Raw genomic sequence first — 20,549 nt, 5'->3', positions numbered from 1 at the left:
AAAAACGGATGGAACCATCCGGTTTCAGAACTATGACATTGGGGGAGGACCAGTTACTGCTGGAAGGTTTTATGACTCCTAGTTGTAACATGCTCTCTATTGCGGCAGGAACCGCGTCCCGCCTAGCGCATGGTATTCTGTAGGGGCGTTGTTTTATTACTTCATTTGGTGGGGTAACAATGGCATGCTCGACGATTGTTGTTTTTCCCGGGAGGTCGGAAAAGATGGAGGAGAAGGACTCTAAGAGGGTCTGAAGAGACACTTTTTGTTCCTCTGTTAGATGTTCGTTTATGAGCAATTGAGTCAATGTTGAAGGAATGGGTTTTTAGTCAGACAAAATTGTAATGGGTGTCTTTGGGGAGGGGTCCCAACAATTTCTTTAGTAGATTTATGTGGTATATCTGGGTTTTGGTTGAGGAAAGGCGTAACCGGTAAGTAGTGAGGCCTATCCTTTCAACAACTACATATGGTCCCTTCAATTCTGCCCTTTTTTGGCGTATAGAGGAAGGTAGGAGTAGGAACACCTAGTCATGGACTTGTAACTGCTGTCACCTCTTTCCTTTATTGCAAGACATCTGCTAGCTTCTTTGAGCTTTTTCTAGGTTGTCATGAGCAAAATCTCGCCGTTTCTGTATGCGGTTTCTTAGGCTTTGGGTGTATTCTAGAGGGTGTTGTGTGTCTTCTTGTTTCTCTTGTTCCCAGTGGCAACAACATGTCCCATTCTTTACCTTCGGTGGTTAGCATTTTCTTCATGGTTAGATTGAAGGTGGCATTATATCGCTTGCACAGACCCTCTGTCTGAGGGCAATAAGCCGATGTTCTTATTTGGGTAATTTTCAAGGTTTTATAGACTTGTTTCATTAAACAAGAAACAAAGGGGGAACCCTGGTCTGTCAAAATCTCTGTGGGAAATCCTACCCTCGAAAACAGTTCTAGTAACTTTTCACTGATGTTTTTTTCGTGCTTGGTGTTCGTAGGGGAAATGCTTCTGGGTATCGAGTTGCGTAATCCACAATAACCAGTATATAGATATATAATTTTTTCGATTTTGGGAGAGGACCCAGTAAATCCATACTTATCCTCTCAAAGGGGTTATCAATGATTGGTAGAGGATGTAAGGGGTTTTTTGGGGTCCTTCTTCTGACATATTTCACACTCCCTGCAGTATTTATGTACATTGGCGAATATCCCTGGCCAATAAAAAATATCTCAACACAGTCTGGAATAACACACCGGACCCCACTCCTCACAGGCGGCCGGTGCCCCCTGGATCCCCCCCGGGCCCTGCAGCCCCCACGGACCGGAGCACGAGCAGAGGGGAGGGAGGCCTCTGACCCCGCGGGTCCACACGTTTAATGAAGAGTATTTATTTATTTATTTATATCTAAGTCAACCTTGTTAAGAAATTCTCAGGGTATTTTATCTCGAACACTAAGAAACAATGACTGCTAGAAAGAACAAAGATACCTGGCTCTAGAATGATCCAGGGGTCTGGACAGAGAGACGGACACTTGGACACTTTATGTTTTATTATCTCTCTTCTGCATTTTCTATTTTAAGAGCAAAGCTCTGCCTTTCCTGTTCACATAGATCACTAGAGGTGACAAGATATATTTGCCACAAAAAGCCCCTGAGCCTAGCGCGAGGGATCCTAATGCTGAATGTATGCATTTGGGGTGGTGTCTGCTGTGTCAAATGTATGCATGTGGGATGGTGTCTGCTGTGTCAAATGTATGCATTGGGATGGTGTCTGATGTGTTAAATGTATGCATGTGGGATGGTGTCTGCTGTGTCAAATCTATGCATGTGTCAAATGTATGCATTTGGGGTGGTGTCTGCTGTGTCAAATGTATGCATGTGGGATGGTGTCTGCTGTGTCAAATGTATGCATTGGGATGGTGTCTGCTGTGTGAAATGTATGCATGTGGGATGGTGTCTGCTGTGTCAAATGTATGCATGTGGGATGGTGTCTGCTGTGTCAAATGTATGCATGTGGGATGGTGTCTGCTGTGTCAAATGTATGCATGTGGGATGGTGTCCGCTGTGTCAAATGTATGCATGTGGGATGGTGTCTGCTGTGTCAAATGTATGCATGTGGGATGGTGTCTGCTGTGTCAAATGTATGCATGTGGGATGGTGTCTGCTGGGTTAAATGTATGCATTTGGGGTGGTGTCTGCTGTGCCAAATGTATGCATGTGGGATGGTGTCTGCTGTGTCAAAGCTATGCATGTGGGATGGTGTCTGCTGTGTCAAATGTATGCATGTGGGATGGTGTCTGCTGTGTCAAATGTATGCATGTGGGATGGTGTCTGCTGTGTCAAATGTATGCATGTGGGATGGTGTCTGCTGTGTCAAATGTATGCATGTGGGATGGTGTCTGCTGTGTCAAATGTATGCATGTGGAATGGTGTCTGCTGTGTCAAATGTATGCATGTGGGATGGTGTCTGCTGTGTCAAATGTATGCATGTGGGATGGTGTCTGCTGTGTCAAATGTATGCATGTGGGATGGTGTCTGCTCTGTCAAATGTATGCATGTGGGATGGTGTCTGCTGTGTTAAATGTATGCCTGTGGGGTGGTGTCTGCTGTGTCAAATGTATGCATGTGAGATGGTGTCTGCTGTGTTAAATGTATGCATGTGAGATGGTGTCTGCTGTGTTAAATGTATGCCTGTGGGATGGTGTCTGCTGCGTTAAATGTATGCATGTGGGATGGTGTCCGCTGTGTTAAATGTATGCATGTAAGATGGTGTCTGCTGTGTTAAATGTATGCATGTGGGATGGCGTCTGCTGTGTTAAATGTATGCATGTGGCATGGTGTCTGCTGTGTCAAATGTATGCATGTGGGATGGTGTCTGCTGCGTTAAATGTATGCATTGGGATGGTGTCTGCTGTGTTAAATGTTTGCATTTGGGATGGTGTCTGCTGTGTTAAATGTTCAGCGTGTTCTTTAGTCAGTCCTCGAACAGAAAAGAAAACCAAAGTTAGTTTGTCATTCAGTTTGGCCGGTCTCGGAGAGGCCTGATTTATGGTATAATCTCCAAATTGCACTTGCTATGAACTTTGTTTTTAGGCTACCATGCTGTCATGAATGTTCAAATCAATTAGATCTTCTGAGCAGCTGCAGTGCCTGCTTGCCTTACGTTACTGAGAACTGCAGTCACGCAGTCTGTCTCTGGGTAGTGCCCTTCCATTTCTGGTGCTTTGTAGTAGTTTTAAGATCTTTTTACAGGTTCCCATTACTCAATTGAGTGTAATTTCTGATTTTTATAAGTTTTCCTCATGATTTTGCTCATGATAAAGTGTCACTCATAATTACAATGAAATTTTGAAAATGTCACACATTGCAATCTGAAAACTTGGCAGCAATGTGTGTGATAGCTGTATTGGATGAACATGGACTTTGAGACTGTCCCCCGGGATATAAACGTTCTTCTGGGGTTACCTCTTTGCCCAGGGATGTGGGGATGGTTCTGTAAGCCTTGGTAGAGCTGGAGACCAGGTCACTTAGAAGCGGGTGATAGTACACATGGAGTGAAGCAAGAACCCATGGACATAGAATGTATACACATGGAGTGAAGCAAGAACCCATGGACATAGAATGTGTACACATTGAGTGAAGCAAGAACCCATGGACATAGAATGTGTACACATGGAGTGAAGCAAGAACCCATGGACATAGAATGTGTACACATGGAGTGAAGCAAGAACCCATGGACATAGAATGTGTACACATAGAGTGAAGCAAGAACCCATGTACATAGAATGTGTACACATGGAGTGAAGCAAGAACCCATGGACATAGAATGTGTACACATGGAGTGAAGCAAGAACCCATGGACATAGAATGTGTACACATGGAGTGAAGCAAGAACCCATGGACATAGAATGTGTACACATGGAGTGAAGCAAGAACCCATGGACATAGAATGTGTACACATGGAGTGAAGCAAGAGCCCATGGACATAGAATGTGTACACATGGAGTGAAGCAAGAACCCATGGACATAGAATGTGTACACATGGAGTGAAGCAAGAACCCATGGACATAGAATGTGTACACATGGAGTGAAGCAAGAACACATGGACATAGAATGTGTACACATGGAGTGAAGCAAGAACCCATGGACATAGAATGTGTAAACATGGAGTGAAGCAAGAACCCATGGACATAGAATGTGTACACATGGAGTGAAGCAAGAGCCCATGGACATAGAATGTGTACACATGGAGTGAAGCAAGAACCCATGGACATAGAATGTGTACACATGGAGTGAAGCAATAACCCATGGACATAGAATGTGTACACATGGAGTGAAGCAAGAACCCATGGACATAGAATGTGTACACATGGAGTGAAGCAAGAATCCATGGACATAGACTGTGTACACATGGAGTGAAGCAAGAGCCCATGGACATAGAATGTGTACACATGGCGTGAAGCAAGAACCCATGGACATAGAATGTGTACACATGGAGTGAAGCAAGAACCTATGGACGTAGGAGACATGGAGTGAAGCAAGAACCCATGGACATAGAATGTGTACACATGGAGTGAAGCAAGAACCCATGGACATAGAATGTGTACACATGGAGTGAAGCAAGAACCCATGGACATAGAATGTGTACACATGGAGTGAAGGAAGAACCCAGGGACATAGAATGTGTACACATGGAGTGAAGCAAGAACCCATGGACATAGAATGTGTACACATTGAATGAAGCGAGTGAAGCAAGAGCCCATGGACATAGAATGTGTACACATTGATACACATGGAGTGAAGCAAGAACCCATGTACATAGAATGTGTACACATGGAGTGAAGCAAGAACCCATGGACATAGAATGTGTACACATGGAGTGAAGCAAGAACCTATGGACGTAGGAGACATGGAGTGAAGCAAGAACCCATGGACATAGAATGTGTACACATGGAGTGAAGCAAGAACCCATGGACATAGAATGTGTACACATGGAGTGAAGCAAGAACCCATGGACATAGAATGTGTACACATGGAGTGAAGCAAGAACCCAGGGACATAGAATGTGTACACATGGAGTGAAGGAAGAACCCAGGGACATAGAATGTGTACACATAGAGTGAAGCAAGAACCCATGGACATAGAATGTGTACACATTGAGTGAAGCGAGTGAAGCAAGAGCCCATGGACATAGAATGTGTACACATTGATACACATGGAGTGAAGCAAGAACCCATGTACATAGAATGTGTACACATGGAGTGAAGCAAGAACCCATGGACATAGAATGTGTACACATGGAGTGAAGCAATAACCCATGGACATAGAATGTGTACACATTGAGTGAAGCAAGAGCCCATGGACATAGAATGTGTACACATGGAGTGAAGCAAGAACCCATGGACATAGAATGTGTACACATGGACTGAAGCAAGAACCCATGGACATGGAATGTGTACACATGGAGTGAAGCAAGAACCCATGGACATAGAATGTGTACACATGGAATGAAGCAAGAACCCATGGACATAGAATGTGTACACATGGAGTGAAGCAAGAACCTATGGACATAGAATGTGTACACATGGAGTGAAGCAAGAACCCATGGACATAGAATGTGTACACATGGACTGAAGCAAGAACCCATGTACATAGAATGTGTACACATGGAGTGAAGCAAGAACCCATGGACATAGAATGTGTACACATGGAGTGAAGCAAGAACCCATGTACATAGAATGTGTACACATGGAGTGCATCAAGAACCCATGGACATAGATTGTGTTCACATTGATACACATGGAGTGAAGCAAGAACCCATGTACATAGAATGTGTACACATGGAGTGAAGCAAGAGCCCATGGACATAGAATGTGTACACATGGAGTGAAGCAAGAGCCCATGGACATAGAATGTGTACACATGGATTGAAGCAAGAACCCATGTACATAGAATGTGTACACATGGAGTGAAGCAAGAACCCATGGACATAGAATGTGTACACATTGATACACATGGAGTGAAGCAAGAACCCATGTACATATGGAGTGAAGCAAGAACCCATGTACATAGAATGTGTACACATGGAGTGAAGCAAGAACCCATGGACATAGAATGTGTACACATTGAGTGAAGCAAGAACCCATGGACATAGAATTTGTAGCTCTGGCCAGTTGCGGTTTGACTAACCTGCAGCTTTGAGCTCTTTTTGTCAAGAGCCTCTGGAAGCTGTGGGTTCAATGCAGTGGACAAAACATGGGGGTGCGCTCGTTGCTAAAATGGAGCTAGTGAAAGTTGAAAATTAGGCACCCACAGACCAAGTGGACTATTCCCTGTTGGTGAGTGTCACATGTCATGAAAGATTACAGTGAACTGCATATACCATAATGCACTGGGAGTTATGGGGCTAACATTCTGGTAGTTTTAATAATTTGTGTTTTTCCGCTGGTGAAAGGCAAAATGGACTTTCCTCTTCCGGGTCAGTGACGGCAGGTTCATTCATTCATTCATTCATTCAGCTGCATTGCTGTGGTTGTATTTATACCTGTCGTAGCCTGCTCTTAGGGAAGTGGTCCTCCGCCGCCTTCTTTTTAAATAAATCTTGTAAATAGTACCAATGTAATGACGTCGTCAGGCATGGGCACATTTCTCGGGTGGGTTTTGTGTCTCGTTGCAGGTTTTTCTGTGGGGGTTTCCACACTAATACTGTACGTCCCACGGTAAGCAAAGGGCACCTCAAGGTCGTCTGTGGGGGGGCCTCTGGATGATCCGAGCTCCTCAAAGCCGCTGCGGTTTGGGCGCAATAAACCTGCATTGCATGGCGAGGTGGGGGAAAGAATGAATAGTTTAACTGCCCTCCAGGGTAGAGGGTGTCAGCCCTGAATCAGCTGCGCTTAACTCCAAATAACAACAACAGCCTGTGGCTGCTTCAGGGAGACTGAAGGCAGTGACATCAGAGGAGGCAAAGGTTTGATTCAAAGCAGAGAGCGCTCGAGACACACGCACGAGACAACAGAGGCCGCACGGAGCCTCTGGGCAGGAGGGTTATTAATAATAGGATTGCAGCATTTGTGGCCGTGAGCTCAGCCTGGTGGCAGAAAGGATGCTCTGCAGCCACAGTGTGCGTCACAAGTTTACAAGTCGATGGGTTTAAAGCCGAGATTCAGGGCAAGCATTCATTTCATTTGATGTAAACACCGTGAAGAAATGATGCTTTGTGTTTATTAGCATGTAAACATGCGCACTTTCTACAGAGGAATAGTATTTGTATCTGTTCACAGGCTTCTTTCATATTGTCACACTCGGGCTTTAAGTGGGCCGGGTCTCTATCTAGCAGGACCACCCTTCACTCTTTATGTCAATTCAAAGAGACTCCTTATAGTCCTTTCACAGTCTCATCATTTCAGAAATGATGCTTTGTGTTTATTAGCAGGTAAACATGCGTACTTTCTACAGAGGAATAGTATTTGTGTCTGTTCACAGGCTTCTTTCATATTGTCCTACGCAGGGCTTTAAGTGGGACGGATCTCTCTCTAGCAGGACCACCCTTCACTATGTATGTCAATTCAAAGAGACTCCTTATAGTTCTTTCACAGTCTCATCATTTCAGAAATGATGCTTTGTGTTTATTAGCAGGTAAACATGCGTACTTTCTACAGAGGAATAGTATTTGTGTCTGTTCACAGGCTTCTTTCATATTGTCCTACGCAGGGCTTTAAGTGGGACGGATCTCTCTCTAGCAGGACCACCCTTCACTATGTATGTCAATTCAAAGAGACTCCTTATAGTTCTTTCACAGTCTCATCATTTCAGAAATGATGCTTTGTGTTTATTAGCAGGTAAACATGCGCACTTTCTACAGAGGAATAGTATTTGTATCTGTTCACAGGCTTCTTTCATATTGTCCTACGCAGGGCTTTAAGTGGGATGGATCTCTCTCTAGCAGGACCACCTTTCACTATGTATGTCAATTCAAAGAGACTCCTTATAGTTCTTTCACAGTCTCATCATTTCAGAAATGATGCTTTGTGTTTATTAGCAGGTAAACATGCGTACTTTCTACAGAGGAATAGTATTTGTATCTGTGCACAGGCTTCTTTCATATTGTCATACGCAGGGCTTTAAGTGGGACGGGTCTCTCTCTAGCAGGCCCCCCCTTCACTCTTTATGTCAATTCAAAGAAACTCCTTATAGTTCTTTCACAGTCTCATCATTTCAGAAATTATGCTTTGTGTTTATTAGCAGGTAAACATGCGTACTTTCACCAGAGGAATAGTATTTGTTTCTGTTCACAGGCTTCTTTCATATTGTCATACGCGGGGCTTTAAGTGGGACGAGTCTCTATCTAGCAGGACCACCCTTCACTATGTGTCAATTCAAAGAGACTCCTTATAGTTCTTTCACAGTCTCATCATTTCAGAAATGATGCTTTGTGGTTATTTGCAGGTAAACATGTGCACTTTCTACAGAGGAATAGTATTTGTATCTGTTCACAAGGTTCTTTCATATTGTCACACTCGGGCTTTAAGTGGGACGAGTCTCTATCTAGCAGTACCACCCTTCACTATGTATGTCAATTCAAAGACACTCCTTATAGTTCTTTCACAGTCTCATCATTTCAGAAGTGATGCTTTGTGTTTATTAGCAGGTAAACATGCGTACTTTCTACAGAGGAATAGTATTTGTATCTGTTCACAGGCTTCTTTCATATTGTCATACGTGGGGCTTTAAGTGGGACGGGGCTCTATCTAGCAGGACCCCCCTTCACTCTTTATGTCAATTCAAAGAGACTCCTTATAGTTCTTTCACAGTCTCATCATTTCAGAAATGATGCTTTGTGGTTATTAGCAGGTAAACATGCGCACTTTCTACAGAGGAATAGTATTTGTATCTGTTCACAAGGTTCTTTCATATCGTCATACGCAGGGCTTTAAGTGGGACGGATCTCTCTAGCAGGAGCACCCTTCACTATGTATGTCAATTCAAAGAGACTCCTTATAGTTCTTTCACAGTCTCATCATTTCAGAAGTGAATCATTTTAAATATTCTAAACAACGAAGCCATGGTCGTTGCTTTTTTATCTGATGCATCTAGGGTGACTCACCAGCATGGGTGCATATTCAGAACACTGAGGGTAAACATTCAGGGCAGGGGCTGCAGTGGTTTCCAGACTCTGAACTGTTTCATACATTTGTGACTTAAGAAAAGAAAGTGCATTCAAATCGGATCCGTACAGTCCCCGCAGCGCCATAGTGCACTCTCAATGATCTGGGAAAGTGAAGCCTGCCAGAAATGAATGACGTCACACAAGACATACAGACACTTAGCAGTTTCACATTCTTCTGCTCGTGTTCTCTTCTTTGTAACTTACACCGCTGATAACTAGTCTTCTTCCCTGCATAGAACTGCACACGTTACCTTTCATTATTTGCCTTTCTCAAACAAGTCATAACGCTTTTTCAAAGTTCCTTTAAATTATATTGCAGAACAGCTCACCAAGTTAAAACTTTTTTTTTTAATTACTAATCAGATAGGAGTAACCTAATGCATTTACCAATGCTTGTTTACATTGTACTACAGTTAATTAGATATTCAACATACATTAACAAGCATTGGCATAGCCAATAGGTCTCGCCTTTGGGATCTTAATGTTGTTGCACCAAGGATATTGTGCTGCATAACTAAATGCCTATAAGGTCCCAAAAGTGAGACCTATTGGCTATGCCAAGGCTTGTTTTGCATTTGTCACCTCGTGTGGGCCAGGTATGCCCAGATGTGGGTCCCACACTATCCATGCCACTGGAGTCCAGCTGTCCTGGCTGATGAGGGCTGAAAGCCCGAAACCGTTCCTAGGATGCTTGTTTCCAGTTCAGGGAGGGCCTGGCCTGGCAGTTCGGGCTGGACTGTTCCCATTGGGTGCAGGGTCAAGATTGATTTGCATATGGCTGGGTACAAACTGGAATAATACAATTAAAAATGTCAGTATGTTTTTAGGTCTCGCTGAGTCAGCGCGTATGCGCTGCTCGGAGATACTTTAGTAAGTGAGTTTTGAAAATGGTACAGGCTGGCTACAGCCTTGAGTTCACGCGAGCGTGCACACGCTGCAGCCGCCATCTGTCTCCTCAGTCATGGGTCATTAAGTAGCTTGTTCCTTTCTTTCATGGCTCAGTAAGCCTTACAGCATGCTCCTCCACCCCTCCCACGCAGCCCTCCTCCTCTGTTCGAACCCCCTTCGCTGCCTAGCCTTTCGTCACAACCAACACATAAACATTCAACACACACACCCTCATACCCACACACAGCCACACAAACACACAACCACACACAATCACACCCACAACCACACACACCCAACCACACACAACCACACACACACTCACACACAACCACACACACTACCTCACACAACCATACCCACACACAACCACACCCAGTGGTGCTGCAGAGTGGTGGTTTAGATTGGTGCTGTAAAGGAGTACTGTAGAGTGGTGCTGCAGAGTGGTGCTGCAGAGTGCTGCTGTACAATGGTGCTGCAGAGTGCTGCTGTACAGTGGTGCTGCAGAGTGCTGTTGCACAGTGGGTAAGGAGCTTGAAGGTGATCCTCTTGTTGACTGGGAGCTAGTGCAGGTTTCTCAGGTGGGCGGTGATGTGGCTGTTGCGAGTTAGTCCGATGATGAGGCGTGCAGAGGCGTTTTGTAGGCAATGGAGTCTCTTCTGGAGTGTGGCCGTGGTTCCTGCGTAGAGGGCGTTGCCGTAGTCCAGCTTGCTGCTGACGATTGCTTGGGTGACCGTCCTTCTGATTTTGGTGGGGATCCATCTGTAGATCTTTCAGAGCATGCGGAGGGTGTTGAAGCAGGAAGAGGAAACAGCATTACCTTGCTGGGCCATAGAGAGCGTGGAGTCCACAATGAACCCCAGGTTGCATGTGATGTTGGTGGGTATCAGGGCAGCTCCCAGCATAGCCGGCCACCAGGAGTCGTCCCATGCGCAGCGGGTGGATCTGAGGATGAGGACCTCCCGTCTTGTCCGAGTTCAGTTTCAGCCGGCTAGTCTTCATCTAGTCTGCAACAGCCTTCATTCCCTTTTGGAGGTTGGATTTGGTGGTGGCCAGGTCATTGGTGAGGGAGTGGATCCGCTGGGTATCGTCGGTGTACAAGATGATGTTCAGGTGGTGTGCTCGGATGATGTTGGCGAGCGGTGCCATGTAGATATTGAAAAGGGTAGGGCTGAGGGATGATACTTGGGGTACACCGCAGGTGATCGTGGTGGCTTTGGATCGGAAAGGGGGAGGCGGACTCTCTGGGTTCTACCGGTGAGGAAAGAGGTGATAGAAGTAATTAGCAGTATAAGCACATTGAACAAAATAAATAGTTCCACCATCTTTCTAAAACAATGTACATATGCCAGCATATAAAAACTGTATCAGGCGTTTTCCTACGATGCTTTCCTGTGTGTGTGTGTGTGTGTGTGTGTGTGTGTGTGTGTGTGTGTGTGTGTGGTTGTCTCTTACTCCCATTCCCTGGAGGGAGAGTTTGTAGCTCCCCATTGTAGAAGAGTCGGCTGAGAAGGCGCTCACTGCATTGAATAATTTCTTGGTATGCACTTTTTATTAGTATTGCAGGAAATCACAATGATTGATTGTCTCTTTTGTATTCTTCTTTCCCACAGGGTCTTCCACTTCAGTCCCTTAGGTGAGCCTAGGCCGCTGTCATCCCTTGGACAGAAGGAAAAGGCTCAGGTAAGTGTTTTTGCTTCATGGTTTAGTCAAGGGAGGATGTGAGGAATAAATAATAGCTATGCATAAATGTGAAGGGAGGGGCTAGAGGTTGGAGTAACCAAAAGAAAAAGAGTAGTCGATGATTTCTGCTTTTGTCTTTCTTTTCCGTCTCACTTATTTCCTTTACCCTGGGTCCCTTTCACCCCTCTGCCTCTCCGCCCGTCCCTCTCTTACTCAGCCCCTTTCCAAAAGCCCCGTAGACGCCCATGCACCTGGAAGAGCAAAGTCCCTCCGGGGCCGTGGCGTGGTGACGAGTTCAAATTTCGAGATGGCATTGATTGATCGGAAGTCTATAGAAAAACGGATGGAACCATCCGGTTTCAGAACTATGACATTGGGGGAGGACCAGTTACTGCTGGAAGGTTTTATGACTGCTAGTTGTAACATGCTCTCTATTGCGGCAGGAACCGCGTCCCGCCTAGCGCATGGTATTCTGTAGGGGCGTTGTTTTATTACTTCATTTGGTGGGGCAACAATGGCATGCTCGACGATTGTTGTTTTTCCCGGGAGGTCGGAAAAGATGGAGGAGAAGGACTCTAAGAGGGTCTGAAGAGACTCTTTTTGTTCCTCTGTTAGATGTTCGTTTATGAGCAATTGAGTCAATATTGAAGGAATGGGTTTTTAGTCAGACAAAACGTAATAAGTGTCTTTGGGGAGGGGTCCCAACAATTTCTTTAGTAGATTTATGTGGTATATCTGGGTTTTGGTTGAGGAAAGGCGTAACCGGTAAGTAGTGAGGCCTATCCTTTCAACAACTACATATGGTCCCTTCAATTCTGCCCTTTTTTGGCGTATAGAGGAAGGTAGGAGTAGGAACACCTAGTCATGGACTTGTAACTGCTGTCACCTCTTTCCTTTATTGCAAGACATCTGCTAGCTTCTTTGAGCTTTTTCTAGGTTGTCATGAGCAAAATCTCTCCATTTCTGTATGCGGTTTCTTAGGCTTTGGGTGTATTCTAGAGGGTGTTGTGTGTCTTCTTGTTTCTCTTGTTCCCAGTGGCAACAACATGTCCCATTCTTTACCTTCGGTGGTTAGCATTTTCTTCATGGTTAGATTGAAGGTGGCATTATATCGCTTGCACAGACCCTCTGTCTGAGGGCAATAAGCCGATGTTCTTATTTGGGTAATTTTCAAGGTTTTATAGACTTGTTTCATTAAACAAGAAACAAAGGGGGTACCCTGGTCTGTCAAAATCTCTGTGGGAAATGCTACCCTCAAACAGTTCTAGTAACTTTTCACTGATGTTTTTTTCGTGCTTGGTGTTCGTAGGGGAAATGCTTCTGGGTATCGAGTTGCGTAATCCACAATAACCAGTATATAGATATATAATTTTTTCGATTTTGGGAGAGGACCCAGTAAATCCATACTTATCCTCTCAAAGGGGTTATCAATGATTGGTAGAGGATGTAAGGGGTTTTTTGGGGTCCTTCTTCTGACATATTTCACACTCCCTGCAGTATTTATGTACATTGGCGAATATCCCTGGCCAATAAAAAATATCTCAACACAGTCTGGGTTGTTGTTTCAGGCACACTGTGACCTGCTAGAATGTGTGACTGGGCAAAAAATAATATTTGATAGCGAAATCTCTTGAGAACCACTAACTGTGGGGGATCGTGTTGTTTTCCTATCCTGTATATTAAATTGTTTTTGAGGATGAATGAGGGGATTGAGGACGGTATCACTGGGTTTTGCGCTTGTTGCCAGGCATTCTGGCAGGTGGGGTCTTTGAATTGAGCATACTGAAATGACCAGAGCAGCGTACAAGGGGGTGTAGGAGTCTCCCTCAGTGTGCATTTGAGCAACAAGATGAATTCTCGATAGTCTGTGTCCAAACTGAGTTGTTCGGGTAGGTTGTCCAATACTCCTACCCTGACCAGTAGAGTACTGTTATTGGGTAACTTGATGGGAATTTCGGGTATTGGATAGGTTCTGATGTCTCCATGAACGGAGCAGATGAGTGTATTTTTCTCCATGCCAGTGCTTAATTTGTGCCGGTGCTTTCAGGTGCTAAGCACAAGCACCTATTTCTCAGGGCCGGGTCTATAAGAATTGAGAGCCATGGGTATGCTCCAAAGCCTGAGGAGTGTTGCAGGTGCTGACTTTTTCATGGTGAAGCTTCGTTCATTGTTTGAGGCTCGATCGGAGTCGGTCAGCTACAGAGCAAATAATGAAGCGGTGAGGGGGGCTGTGGTTGGAGGCAGCTTCAAGACTCTTCAGGGACAGGGCAGGCCTCAATGCAGATGGAACAGGCACAAATCGACTTCCGGGGCACTCCTGGCAGTGTGAGACCTGGTTGCTTCTCCCCATCCAATCCCCCGGGTCTGGCCACGAAGGAATCCTCTGGAAAAGAGAAGGAACAGTTGAGTTTGATGAGAGGACATGGAGCAAGCGGAGGAAGTGGCAGAGGGAACAGTTGGGAATCCCCTAACAACTTCTGGCAGCACTGGGTAAAATGTCAGATCAGTTGGAGGTGAGAGATTTAAGACAAGTACCAGAAATGGATACACCCTAAAAACAAAAAAAAAATATGATGATCAGTCTTCTTTGTAAAATAGGGTCCATGTTAAATACATTTTCAGTTTTTCCCAAGGTGACACATTGAAACTTCTTTTCTAACAAAAGTGCAGATTCCTGCTGGGGCTTATTTAGGGTAGAAATATAAACAACTGTGATTAGCAGAAAGTCAAATGCCATATTTTGTGTACGCATTAGGAAAAAATGTTGCATAGAGGCAGGGACGGAAAGAGTGCTTGGGAGCTAGGGGGGTGTGTTTTCTTGAGCAAAAGGGATAAAATAAGTCCTCTTGCCAGATCTTAACTAATAATGAAGTTGTCTCTTCCAAGAGCCTGGTGTTCCCTCAAAAGATCTGTTTCTGAATTTTATAAAAGGAAAAAGGCGCACACAGACCAGTCCAAGCCCAGCGTTTCTAACCGCCACCCCCAGCTAGTCATTCCAGTCGTTCTCCGAAGGGGCAGTTTGCCCTTAGGCACAATGTGCTGCGTGCTCTGTCAGAGATGGTGCTCGGCGCTGGCAAATGTTGTGTGCAGAGGACTCCAGTCTACCTTTCACTATCGCTTATACTCTGTGCACACGGGGGCGCTGCAGGACCCGGGCTTCACAGGACAGTGCCATGAGTGCACGGCCAGTCATTCATGCTGCAATGATGAGCATTATTAACACACCACCATGGCCACCACAGGAATGTGCATCCCACAGAGAGAAGTGTTAAACTCTGGAACAAGCTCCACACAGGCACAGCCCACCCTCTCAATCACACTCTTACCTCCTAGGTCCAGCGACTCCTCAGCGAGGAGCTCGTACAGAGCTATGATTCTGTTGTGGTGACACGGAGGGATGAGAGTATTTATTTAGGATTTTACTTGCAGGGGCTGATCTTAGGACTACTTTCTTGGTTTCGAATTAACCAGGAACGTTGTTTCCATTGATGCAGCAGGTGCAGTAGCACTGAGGCTCATTCAGTTGGCCTACTGCTATTGTTTACAATCCAAACAGCAGCTAGGAGTGGGGTGTGGGTAGGGGCATTTTCTGCTTTACACTAGGCCCCATGACACACTGGCTACGCTATTGGAACAAAATGTTCTAAAATCAAATCTTGGCTTCCCATTCCAAAAAGATAGTACCCTGATCAAGCTACTCAACCTCTGTGTCCCACTTCTGTTTGCCATGGTCAGGAGTCATACACTTTGCTCTCCTGCTGTACCATTTTGCACCGACATTTGCACTTCTGCCTGATATGCAAAAACAGCTATTTACTGAATGATGTGTGAAAATTGAAGTTTGCAATGGTTAACAGGTTCAAAAGGTATTGATTACACTGTGGGCAATCTATAGACATGGTAGAGGAAAACTCTATAGCATCAGTACCAAACTGCGTAATTTGGACACAAGAACAGAAGAATGACCAATCATGGCAATAGAAAAAAAGTTAATCTCACAGACGTTGATTTTTTTGAAACCTTATCAGCTATGTTCCTTTAAAAAATACACAATGCGGGGGCAAGATGGCCGCTGAGGGGTTGAGCTGAGCAGTCGCATCACTTTCCTCTCCTGCCCAGAATGACTCTACAGGTTAGGGCGTCGGGCTCCCCCTGAAGTTTTATGGTGGCAAGGTGGAGTGAAAAGAATGAGAGAGCATTGCCAACTCAGATTGCAGCTCCGATTTAGAAGTGCAGCAGTAAACTGGGTGAAAGCGTGCATCTGTAACCTGGTGAGTGCGATTAAAGCACTAAAAAGCGGAAAGGATCTAGCTATCGTGATGCCTCCCAGACCCCCGCCGCGACAGGATAAGCCCAGAGAGGTGGCAGACAGGGAAATGAAAGGAGCGGGGAAGGCCGAGACACCGACGGGGAAGGACCTCGGGGCAATCTGTAAGGTACCTGCTATTCCTACTATGCCGCCGAAAAGGAAAACAGAAGTCCGCGGTAAGGCTGTGGTGCTCCCAAAGAAGATACCGGAGAATCACACAGCTTTGAGAAAGATAAATGCGACTACAGTGGAACAAACCTCAAAAGAAGACAGAGCGTGTAAAAATAAACCCAAAGACAGCGGGATGCGCCAGCCTACCCTAACAGAGGTTTTCTCCATGACAGCTCCTGAACAGCCGGGCGGTTCGCTGGAGGCGCAGATACCGGGGGAGAGCGTCCGCGAGGACGCAGCGGAGGAGATCGACGCCGCTGGGAGCCCGGTTGCCATGCAACTAATCCAGAGCGCTGAGGCGGCAGCTGCGGGTCGGGCAGCTAGCTTGGCCGATGAGAGCAAAGTAACAGAAGCAGCAATGGAGGATGCTGCTGGAGCGCTTAGACAGCCAAACCTGTCAATGGCAACGACAAATGATTCCACAGTGAAGCGGATGGCGGAGTCTGTAGGTATGACGCTGGTAAAAATGACAAGGGAAATAGACACGGGGGGGTCCCTGGGAAGCGCCGATATGTTGGGGGCCTTGATGCTGGTAGAGGCAGAGATGAAAGAAGGGAATAAAACAGCCCAACAACAGAGAATCAAATCCTGGGGTAGCGTGGAAGCCATGGCAGATGATAATGAACAGGGGGAGAGCAATAAGAATAAGCAACTAACAGAAAAGGTAGAAAGGGGCTCCATAGAAGGCGAGGACTTTTACTCAGTAAACGAGGACACAGAATCGATAATCTCCTCTGAGAGCCAAGAAGAGGAAGTTGAGGATGAGGCAACAGACTCTGGTTCCAGTACTACGGGTAAAGCGTCTACACAAAGAAAAAAACTCTCTAAAATAAGGAGGCGCACCTCAGAGTCCCCCCCCCCATCAAGACAGTCAATTATTGTGGGATTATTCAGCTACATCCCAGGTCTACCAGGACAGCGGTAGTGGTAGTGGAGGAGGTGGGGGCCCTACTCTGGACACTGGACCCCAGCAAAACTCTCTCAAAGCATTATTTGATACCTTAAAGGAGATGCAAGCAGAGGCAAAAACTGAGAGTCGGAGAGCGAGACAAGACTCAAAAAAAATCCAGGGCTCACTGAGAAAAAAATAAGGAAGTAGAGGTGAGAGTCACCGAAGTAGAAGAACGCACGGGCAGACTGGAGGACAATGTGGGGAATTGGCAGGCCTTCAAGACTGAACAAGAGAAACTGACAGAAGACATGAGCTGGAAGATGGAAGACTTTGAAAACAGGCAGAGGCGAAATAATGTTAGACTCTTGGGTGTGGCAGAGGGGGCGGAAGGGCAGGATGTCAGGCAATTTGTAGTTAATCTGTTGAAAGGAGCCTTTCCAGAGTCCCAGTGGCAGTGGGACAGGGAAGTACAGAGGGCACACAGGTTCCCTTTTACAATAAGGAAGCCACGAGGTATGGGAGGTACAGGAGGTGAGACTCAGGGGAATTTACCCAGGGCAATCTTGGTAAATATAGGGAACTTTTTACTGAGAGAGGAGATAATTGGCAAGGCAAGACCGGATAGTAGAAGAACTTTTGAAGGTGTTACTTTTTTTGCCAGGCCTGACTTCTGCCACGTCACCATAGAGAGGAGGTGGAGGCTTAGACAGATGATTGCCCCATTTCAGGCCCTAGGCTGTGAAGCGTATCTCCTCTTTCCCGCAAGGCTTAAGGTGATCGTAAGGGGGAAGGCCCAGATGTTCTCTTCAGAGATCAAAGCTCAGCAGTTTTTAGAAGAGACAAAGAAACAGAAAGGCGGATAACATGAGGAGGTATAGACTCTTGCTATATAGAGCTCACTCCACAAACTTTTTGAATATAAGCACAAGAAGGGGAGGGTAAACGACACATCAAAGAGAAAAGCAGGAGAGGGATGCGAACAGCACAACTCAAGGCGGGCACGCATAGGTCGGCTGACCTATTTGCCTGTAAAGGGGAAGGGAGGGTTCAGGGGAGGGGGGGCGCTGGGATGGAAGGGGGTGGTTGGGGGCGGGGCAGGGTGGGAGATGGGGGGAGAAAAAGGACATTTTGGATTGTTTTTGTTTTGGTAACTCACACTTGTGGAGAAAATGTGATAAAAGTCATACAACATGAAAATAGCAATGCAGCAGAATCAGAATGTATACAGTACAAGAGGGAGATTGCATGGAGTCAGCAAAAGTGGAATTTTCTTAAACACTTTGTAGGTTTTTTGAAAGGACAAGGGGTGCTTCGAGATGACGTGTAGAATTGCCACGATAAATGTTTGCGGGCTGAATGAAATAAATAAAAGGCAAAGAGTAGCAGCATTCCTTAAAACATTGCGCTTGGATTTAGTATGCCTACAGGAGACTCACATAGAGGGTGTTAAAGGCTACTTACTGGAACAATTGGGGTTTTCACTACTAGCGAACTCTAAGCAAGGGACTAAGACCAGAGGAGTGGCGGTTTTAGGGAGAAAGAGGGATGTAACAGTGCGAAGAAAGAAAGAAGATCAGTGGGGGAGATGGGCTATACTGGAAGTAGTTTTTAAAGGGGATACCTTCACGTTGGTCACAATCTATGGGTCAACAGAGGATGACCCAGATGTTTTTCAGTATTTGGATGTTGAGTTAGCTCAATGGCCCGAGCCCATTGTTTGCTGCGGGGATCTCAATATACATGATCTTAGTAGCTCATTTGTACAACCTGGGGGACAATATATAGGGAGGAAAAAAAGGGTCTATAGAGCACTTTCAGATATGGTGTTTCATAACTTCCTGGAGGACCCCTGGATAAGGTGGCACCCATACTTAGACGGTAGTACATTCTACTCAGCCCCACACAAGGTGCTGGTTTGTTTGGACTACTTTCTAATCTCTAAGAACTTGATCACTGATTCAAAAATTGAGAAACATCCACGACTAGTCTCAGACCATAGTCCACTGGTAGTAACACTTATGCTAGGCCAGAGTCTAAAAAGAGAGGTTTCATGGACCTTTGAACGGGCATTATTACAAGGCCAGGCATATCGGGATTATATGAACACATGGATAAAGGACTTTTGGGACATAAATAGAGGGACAGCACCCTCGGGAGTTGTTTGGGACTCATTTAAAGCAGGGGTAAGGGGGGAGACACTGAGCTTCGTGTTATTTAATAAAAAAAAGAGAAACTAAGAGCTGAGGAAACTCGACAAAATCTTTTAAAACTTGAAGCAGACTTAGCAGCTGCTATAGTGCAGAACTCCCCACTCGACCAGTTACTGCTTAGGATTGCTGTAACAAGAGCAGAAGCCTTGGAAGGAATGGCTAAAAAGGTGGTATCTGACTCAAAGGGAGAAGGCATACGAGTTTAGCGAAAGGGTGGGGCACATCCTAGCGGCACGGAGTAGACAAAGGGCAGCAAACTCGGATGTCAAGCAAATCGTTGACCCACAGGGTAATTCATTTACAGAGGCTGGGCAGGTAAGGGAAGTTTTCAGACAGTTTTACGCCGATCTTTACTCCTCTGACAACATAGGAGGTGAGGAAGAGATAGAGAGATATCTGAGGAGTGTCTCTCCCCCTGAAATTGAGACACAGGATAAAGAGGAATTAGAAGCCACATTCCAATTGGAAGAATTTTTCATGGCCCTTGGGAGTCTACCCTCCGGGAAGGCAGCGGGCCCGGACCTAATCCCACTGGAATTCTTTAAAGTATTTCAGACGGTATTAGCAGCTGACATGTTTAATATTATGATACTGGCCCAGAAGGGGGAGTCAATACCTGACTCGTGGGGGGCTGCAGACATCATAGTGATAGCCAAAAAGGGTAAACCTGCAACGGCCCCAGGTTCATATAGACCCATCACTTTAATGAATGCTGATGTAAAGGTGTTTTCTAAAATACTGGCTAAAAGATTGTCAAGGGTTATTGAGAGATTGGTTAGTCCCTTCCAGCATGGGTTTATCCCAGGAAAGGGTACAACGCAACATGTCAGGCAAGTAATCACTATGTTCGATGCAGCAGGTACTTCAGGAGACCCTATGGCAGCACTATTCCTAGATGCTGAAAAAGCATTCGATAGGGTCTCCTGGAGCTATCTATGGGCTATCATGAAATGGAGTGGCATAGGGGATGGGTTTATAAAGGCTATACAAACTCTTTATAAGGATCCAAAAGCTATGATCAGGGTTGACAGAGGGCACTCAGACTGGGTTAAAATTAGTAGGGGGACCCGACAGGGATGACCCTCCTCCCCATTATTATTTGCGCTATATCTGGATCCTTTTCTCCGACAATTAGAACAGAATCCAAAGATACCGGCAATGCGGATGAAAGGTGGATCGATAAAATCTCTGGCGTATGCAGATGATGTGGCCATTATGACACCCAACCCGGTAGGGGCTATTAGGGAGGTG

At 45.6% G+C, this 20,549-nt stretch overlaps 1 long non-coding RNA gene across 1 annotated transcript in view; it reads left to right on the top strand.

The window, feature by feature from the left end:
- Positions 1 to 20,549, top strand: part of LOC144806592 (uncharacterized) — a 79,651-nt gene that overhangs the window by 31,093 nt on the left and 28,009 nt on the right. Inside the window, exon 2 of the long non-coding RNA XR_013605839.1 lies at positions 11,647 to 11,716. This is a non-coding gene — a long non-coding RNA (uncharacterized LOC144806592). The remainder of the gene's footprint in view (positions 1 to 11,646; positions 11,717 to 20,549) is intronic.

Source organism: Lissotriton helveticus, assembly GCF_964261635.1.
Source record: "Lissotriton helveticus chromosome 1_1 unlocalized genomic scaffold, aLisHel1.1 SUPER_1_unloc_9, whole genome shotgun sequence".
In the NCBI taxonomy this organism is placed as follows: domain Eukaryota; kingdom Metazoa; phylum Chordata; class Amphibia; order Caudata; family Salamandridae; genus Lissotriton; species Lissotriton helveticus.
The sequence above is the reverse complement of the archived record's forward strand: the minus strand, read 5'-3'. Positions and strand labels throughout refer to the sequence as shown.